Below are 8552 nucleotides of genomic sequence, written 5' to 3'. Positions count from 1 at the left end.
GAGGGAGAGGAGGGAGAGAGCAAGAAAGGAAAAGAGAATAAATGTAGTTAAAAAGAAAACTAAAGCAAGCCTTTGAGGGATTATAAACAAAAGTAAGGCACTGATATAGGGGACTTGTAGAAGGAACTGTGCTTTTATCTGTTTAGTGATGAAATTCCCAATTTAGAATTTATAGGTCCATTTTAGGAAGCAACAATTTTTGTTTTGTTTTGTTTCTTGAGACAGGGTCTCACTATGTAGCTCTGGCTGTCCTGGAACTCACGGAGATCTGCCTGCCTCTGCTGAGAGCTGAGATGAAATGCATATACCACTATTGCTTAGAGGAAGGAATATTTATCCAACAGTTTTCTTGTGAATCTTAAGGTTAACTCTAAAAGCCTTTGTTAGTGTCAGAGAGCAAACAATATAAAGAAAAACTATTGGTAGGAGGGAGGCAATGCCTTGAGATCCCAGCATTCAGGTTGAGGTTGAAGAGCTCCAGCTGGAAGCCTTTTTGGGCCACACATCCATTTCCTTTTTAAAATGGGGGCAGGGAAGGAGGATACACTGGAGAGATGTCACTTGATGGTCTATAGTCATCAAAAACTCATTCCAACATTCTACAAGAAAGACACAGGAGACTCTTGGCTCCAGGTCTTTATGTTACAATTTATGTGATCACTGTTCCACCTTTCATTTTTCTTTTCTTTTTTTTTTTTTTAAAGATTTATTTATTTATTATATGTAAGTACACTGTAGCTGTCTTCAGATGCACCAGAAGAGGGCATCAGAACTCATTACGGGTGGTTGTGAGCCACCATGTGGTTGCTGGGATTTGAACTCATGACTGAACTGAAGAGCATTTGAACTGAAGAGCAGTTGGTGCTCTTACCCACTGAGCCATCTCACCAGCCCCTGTTCCACCTTTCAAACAAAAGAAAACAACTTTCTTTTTTCCATCCATCCTAACTTCCTTTCCCTTCTTTTTCTTCTTCTTTTTTTAAAATACATGGTCTCAGTCGGGCAGTGGTGGTGCACACCTTTAATCCCAGCACTTGGGAGGCAGAGGCAGGTGGATTTTTGAGTTCGAGACCAACCTGATCTACAGAGTGAATTCCAGAACAGCCAGGGCTATACAGAGAAACCCTGTCTCCAAAAACAAAAAAAAAAAAACAAAAAACAAACAAACAAACAAACAAACAAACATGGTCTCATTGTGTAATACTGGGTGGCTCAAACTCACTACATAGACCAGACTGGCCTCAAACTCACAGAAATCTACCTGCCTCTTGGGTTAAAGGTGTGCAATATCATGGCCAAAGTGGTTTGTTTGCTTTTGTTGTTTGTTTCCAAGTAACATGTGCGGAAAAAACAATTTTAACACACAAAAAAATGCCTGTAACATTTTAAAAACAAAATGTCAGTTTGACAAGATAGAGGGGAACACTGTCAACCATTTCAGGGGTGATAGACATTCTTTAAGAAGTCAGAGGTATTATGCCTATCAATATATGCTAGTCCTTTATACAAATCACATTAAAAAAACCAATCCCCCAAGAAATTTTGAAGCTAATATTCATTTTATTGCAGAAAAACAAACTCAGAAAAGTTACATCATTACCAGCTAAAGCAACAGCAAACAATGAATGTTTGTCTACATGTATGTCTGCCTACCATGTGAGTTCAGTGCCCATGGAAGCTGGAAGAGAACATAGAACCCCTTAGAACTGGAGTTGCATGAGGTTGTGAGCAACCATGCATCATGTGGGTGCTGGGAATTGAACCCAAGTCCTCAGGAAGAGTGGCCAAGTGTTTGTAACCACTGAGTTATTTCTCTAGACCCCACTTTTCTTTTGCTTTGGTATTGGTGTTTGAACCTAGGGCCTTATATATGCTACACTTAGATCTTCCTTTCAGGTTATACCTTCAAAGCCGTAACACATTCTGTAGGAAACTACTACTGTTACTTACTCTGTGCATGCTTCCAAGTGAACATATACAAACACTACCTGCAAGCCTGAGGTGTTAAAAATAAAGATACTGGAAAATACAACAAACTTTACCTTTGGTATTGACAGGCACAGACTATTCTATATGTTAGATAACCTATAATTAAGTAGTTTTTCTTAAAAGTCCTTTTTTTGAACTTCATTTTGTGTCATATTGTCATTCACTGTTCTGGTCACAATCACCTGTGCTTAAAATCTTTGCACTTAACTGTTAAAGTAACTTTAGAAGTGTTAGTTTTTTTCTTTATTCCAGCTTGCTCCTAATTGAATGAGACAAAGACTTTAGGATGTATTTAATCAAGCTTTTGATACATAATAGCTGTGCAGTTACTAATCTAATCCTCTAAAATAATCTGGCTACCTCCCAGCCAAAATCCCCAAAATACTTGCAGTTTAGTATTCATCTGGCTCTCTCTGCTCCAGGTGCCTTTCCATGACCTCTCCTAGACCCTCTCCTCTTGCAAGTCCCCGCTGCCCTCCTATCTCCCTCCCCTCTCCCTTTCTCTCTCCCCTTCCTTGCCTGGGATCAGAAGTCCAGCTGTATATTCTACTCTGCTTAGCCACTGGCTGATCAGTTTTATTGATAGATTAGAGAATAAATGGGGAGCAATGTTTACATAACATTGAGACAGGAGGTTCTCAGAATAAGCATTACAATGTCATGTCTGGATTGCAACCAGATATGGGGGCAGAGAAATCAACAGTTGACTAATACAAGGATAATCTTTACACAGTGCACAATAACATTATGTCTATACTTAACAAAGATATAATTAGAATTAAAGATAGCAGTCAGTGGAAGAACATGTTTGGCAAGCACTGAACACTGGTTCAAGCCCGTGGCACATGGATTAATAATGTGATCAGGAATATGCTATATAGTCAATATTTAGGAGCATAAAAGATTTCAGAATTATAAACTCAGAACTTTGGAGGTTGAGGACAGAGGATTACTATAGGTTCTAAGCCAGCCAAAGCTATAGAGGACCCCGTCTTCAACAAACAAATGAATAGGCTACAGAATTCTCTCTGTGTAAGAGAAAATTGGTAAGAGATTTCCAGAACAAATAACATATGTACAGGACATTAGATGAATACTGTGTTTGCAGAGACTAGCAAACATAAGGGAGAGAGTGGAAGAACAAATAGGAATTTGAAAATATAGGTTATCACAAGGTAGGGGTGGTGCATGATTTTAATCCTAGCACTTAGAGGCACAGGCAGGTGGATCTCTATGAGCTGGAGGGCAGCCTGGTCTACAGAGTTAGTTTCAAGGCAGCCATGGCTATACAGAGAAACTGTCTCTCTCCTCCCTCAGTACAGACTGACTTACACTGAATTGCTAGCTCATCTGGTTCTTCCTACAGAGTTGTTTTTGCGCCTGTTCCCTTTACACTCTTAGTCATATCATATGTCCTACTATAAGTCAATAGATGAAACAAGACATGATCCAGTCCAGTGTGTACTGAAAGCCACCAGCAAGCTTACTGACCATTTACTGGATAGGAAAGGTAGAGGTAGGGCAAGTCCTCTAGAAAGCCTCTGGAAGACAGTTCTGAACCAGATCCCTCAAGATCTGAGAGTGATACAAGAGTGTCAGACATAGACACAAAAAAACCTAACATGTGGCATACCCATAATCTCAGCATCTGGGATGTGGAGGACCAGGAGTTCAGGCTCATCCTTGGATATAGAACCAGTCTGAGGCCAGCCTGAGCTGCATGAGACCCTGTCTTACAAAATGAAAAGGAAAGAAAGGAGGAAGTAGGTTAACATTAGCTAGAATCTGTCCTACGTATGATCTTAATCCTAATACTTGGGATGGTGAAGCATGCAGATCATGAGTTCAAGGTTAGTCTGAGCTATATAGGAAGTGAAATGCTGTCAGCTAGCAGGGGAGGGCATCTGGCCCATAACTAGATTGTAAACATGAGAAAGGCCTTAAACTGTGTCTCTTAATAATTATAATTACTTAATAATAAATGCTAATTTATCGTTCAACTCAAAATTAAGATGGGCACAATGATAGAGAGGTTTTGTTCAGTTCATTATCCATCAAATAAAATATGCTAAGCAGAAAGTACACTTAGTTTGAAATCAAATAGGTTAAAGAACAAAATTTTCCTCTGCCTTTAATCCATCCTCTTCATGTAGACACTTAGGACCTGACAATTAATGGGCATCAAAGTTCTAGTTATAGTACAGACAGAATATAACACCGAAATAGCTCTCCTTCTCAGGCAGTACTTAATGCAGCCAGAATGTCTTATCCAAACACAAATCTAAGTATATTACCCTTAGTTAAATCCTTCAATGGCACTTCTGGGGCTTTGTTTTTGTTTTTTTAAGATAGACAAGTTTGGGTTGGAGATATAGCTCAGTTTATAGAGTACTTGGTTAGCATTCACTAAGCACAGGATTGATCACCAGTTATTACATGATAAAGGCATAGTGATTCACACATATAATCCCAGCATTTAAGAGATAGAGGAATCAGAAGTTCAGGGTCAACCTCAGCTACATACTGAGTTTATCTGAGACCTCGTCTTAAAAAAAAAAAAAAAAAAGACAAACTCCTTAGAAGGCCTCTAAGGTCCTGCATAGCCTGATCAATGATTCTAATCTCTTTCTGATCTTCCTGCCTCTACCTCCTAAGTGTATTTGACCACTCTCAACTCCCCATTCCCCACTTTTATATTCCTCCTTCTCCTTCTGGAACCCTTCTTTACAATATATCCCCCTCCTAATTCCATATCTTTAAATTATTATTATTGTTGTTGTTGTTGACAGGATCTCACTGTGTAGCCCTGGCTATCCTGAAGTTTGCTATGTAGATCAGGTTGGCTTGAATACAACTTCCCCTACCTCCTGAGTGCTGGGATGAAAGGATTAAATGTCCTTAATCCTTTCCATCATGCTCAATTGAGTTTAATTGTTTTTAGTTTTGTTTTGTTTTTGTTTTTTTGATTTTGGTAACCCACCAAGTTTAATTAGGGTTGCTTACATGTTCTGGGCTTGGAGTTATTTTTTACTGGAGCAAGGGCACCTTACTAGTGACTATGCTCCTGAGGAAAAATGATTCTCCTCTCCAATCTATGCTAGAATGTTGATGGTTTTGATCTTGTGCAGGGAAGCCCAGCTGCTCTGAGTTCATGAGTACAATGCCCATGCCATTTGTAGAGTGTTTCATAGCACTTTGCCCCTTACATTCTTTCCACCAGCCTTTCTGAGTTGTGAATGTGTGTAATATACAGATGTCTCATTTAGGGCTGAGCATCCAACAGTCACGTGTTTTCAGCACTTTGACCAATTATATGATTCTGTATTAACCACTGCCCACTGCAAAAGGCTTCTCTAACAAGGTTGAAAGCAGCACTAACCTAGGGGTTGAATGTTTGGAAAGCAGTTTGACATAATGTCCATTTAACAAAACAACAGTAGTAGGTTTTCCTTAAAGTCAATGATCTCCTCACCTTGGGCTAGAATGTTCTCTATGGCTGAAGCTGCCTGGAACTCATGGCAGTTGTACTGCTTCAACCTCCTGAGCTCTGGAATAACAGATGTGAGCTACCATAGACAGAATCTTTTAAACCAGATTAAAAGAATGTCAGACTTAATGACATAAATCACTGCACATGGTGGGTCTGAACTGCACATGGTGGGTCTGATTGTTCTGGCAGCACGTGTATAATAGAGGATTGCAAATTCGATCACCAATAGGAGGAGAGGACCTCAGCCCTGTGAAGGTTCTGTGCCCCAGTGTAGGGGAATGCCAGGGCCAAGAAGTGGGAGAGGGTGGGGCGGCAGGCATGGGGAGGGGGGAGGCAACAGGGGTTTGTTTTTGTTGTTTTTGTTTGTTTGTTTGTTTTTTGAAGGGGAAACTTGGAAAGGAGAAATTTACATGTAAATAAAGAAAATATGTAATAAAAAATTATATACATCAAATGATGGGAGAAATATATGTTAGGAGCATGAATTATGAATGGAGATTATTTATAAGGTACTAGTTATATTAATTCTGTTGTTCTTTTAACCTGGTTAAAAGGGTTCAATGGTAACTCACACTTGTAATTCTAGTGCTAAGAATTGCCATGAGTTCCAGGACAGCCTGGAAAGTGAGATCCTGTCTCAAACCAAACCAAACCAAGACTGGAGTATAAGAAAAGAGATTAAAAAGCTGTTACATCTTGAAAACAGGTATGGTAGAACATGCCTGCATCCCAGCACTCCAAGGCTTTTAAGCAGGTTAGCAAAACCACGGACGAATTTCCTCCTGTGGAATGGAAGTGGTTGATAACCCCCACAGCAATCATGCCACTAGTTCACCAGTGGACACATCCTTTCAGTCTGGTATTATTATAGCATGCAGTGTTCACTGAGGTATAAGACCATTGATGAATAGTTTTCTTCTTCTGCAGCTTGCCATAGCACCACCCTCCAGCATTGTGAAAGCTAGCCAACAGAGAAATATCTACATCTAAATAACAAAAAACTGTGTTACTATATCAAAATATAACCTCGAAGATGAGTTGGTTGAAAAACATGAATAAAGTTCTTTTGTTTGTTTGTTTTTGGTTTTTCGAGACAGGGTTTCTCTGTGTAGTCCTGGCTCTCCTGGTACTCACTCTGTAGACCAGGCTGGCCTCGAACTCAGAAATCCACCTGCCTCTAACCTCCCAAGTGCTGGGATTAAAGGTGTGTGCCACCACCACCTGGTATGAATAAAGTTCTTTAAACGATATATATTATTAGAAAATACAAAACAACTGGTACCTATGAATAATTCCTATTTCTAATTCATATTCCTAAAGTTCACTTCTCAAATCATTTGACGTATGCCATTAATCCTGGTGACCTTTAAAAATGGTTAAAAAGATTCTGTCTATGGCAACTCACATCTGTTATTCCAGTGCTCAGGAGACTGGAGCAGGAGGACTATTAGTTCTAAGACACCCTGTGCTGTATATGCTAAGTTCCAGGCCAGCCTAAGTTACAGAATGAGACCCTGTCTCAAACCATATCAAACCAAGATTTGAGCAGACTAAAAAGATTTAAGGATTGTTACAGCTTAAAGCAATGTATGGTACAACATGCCTGTATCCTGACACTCCAAAAGCCAAGGCAGGAGTATCACTAGTTGAGGCCTATCTAGAATATACAGGGAATAAGAATGTCTCAAAATAGCACTATATATAGCTGGACATGGTAGTTTATGTCTATAATCCCAGCACTCTGTAGAGGGGAAAGCAGGAGAACCAGGAGTTCAAAGCCAGCCTGGGTTATATTAGACCTCATCTTTAAACCCCACAAAAATGAAAACCAAACAAACAAAAAGAGTTATGTCTTGAGAGCAAACTCTATTAATAGTATGCTTTACGATGTACCATGTTCAAGGTCCTGGCTTCAATACCTAGAACCAAAAGCAACAACATAGTTACATCTTTATTATAATTCTAAAAATTGTATTATTCTCATCAGCTCTCCCCTACTATTTACTATAACCCTGTTTTTCAGTTTGTTTGTTTGTTTATGGTGTGTCTGTGTGTGTCTATTGGAGGTTAGAGAACAACTTTCAGGAGTCAGTTCTTGCCTTCGACCTTGATGAGGCAGTATTGCTGTACCAAGCAGTCCAGGCTAGCTGCCAGTCTGCAAGTGTCTAGATGATTCTTCTCTCTCCACTTCTCATATTGCTACAGGAGTGTTGGGATTGCAGATGTCCACCACAGTATCCAGCTTTTAATTTTTTATTTTATTTTTTTTTTATTTTTTAAAGATTTATTTATTTTATGTGTATGAGTACACTGTAGCTGTACAGATGGCCATGAGCTATCATGTGTGTGACTGCTGGGAATTGAACTCAGGATCTCTGCTGGCCCCACTCGCTCTAGCCCTGCTCAGGTGTAATTCACTGTAGCTGTCTTCAGACACACCAGAAGAGGGCATCAGATCTCATTACGGGTGGTTGTGAGCCACCATGTGGTTGCTGGGATCCAAACTCAGGACCTTCGGAAGAGCAGTCAGTGCTCTTACCCGCTGAGCCATCTCTCCAGCCCGCATCCAGCTTTTTAAAACAAAAACAAAAACCACATGAGTTCTGGGTATCAAACTCAGGATCGCAGAGCTAGTTAGTGGTTTTATACAATGAGCCATCTCCATGAGCCTTCCTCCCTCTCTCTCTCTTTCTCTCTCTCTCCTCTCTTCTCTCCCTCTGATTCATTTATTTACTTACTTATTTAGTTTTTCGAGACAGGGTTTCTCTGTATAGCCTTGGCTGTCCTAGAACTCACTCTGTAGACCAGGCTGGCCTTGAACTCAGAAATCCGCCTGCCTCTGCCTCCCCAGTGCTGGGATTAAAGGTGTGCTGCACTAAGTCTGGCTCCTTATTATTTTAAAGTTCCACCTAAGCAATTAAAATATGTACTAGGTCCAGGCAGTGATGAATGCTTGTAAGTCTAGCACTTAGGAGGGTGAGGCAGGAATATCAAGAATTCAAGACTAAGCCGGGCAGTGGTGGTACACACCTTTAATCCCAGCACTTGGGAGGCAGAGGCAGGCAGATTTCTG

At 40.1% G+C, this 8552-nt stretch overlaps 1 protein-coding gene across 3 annotated transcripts in view; it reads left to right on the top strand.

Annotated features, from left to right (window-relative positions):
- Spdya (speedy/RINGO cell cycle regulator family member A) overlaps nucleotides 1–8552 on the top strand; it is a 38824-nt gene that overhangs the window by 28640 nt on the left and 1632 nt on the right. The window lies entirely within an intron of this gene.

This window comes from Mastomys coucha, unplaced genomic scaffold (genome assembly GCF_008632895.1).
Source record: "Mastomys coucha isolate ucsf_1 unplaced genomic scaffold, UCSF_Mcou_1 pScaffold6, whole genome shotgun sequence".
NCBI classification, from domain to species: Eukaryota; Metazoa; Chordata; class Mammalia; order Rodentia; family Muridae; genus Mastomys; species Mastomys coucha.
Note: the sequence above shows the minus strand (reverse complement) of the source record. Positions and strands in the feature narration are given on the sequence as shown.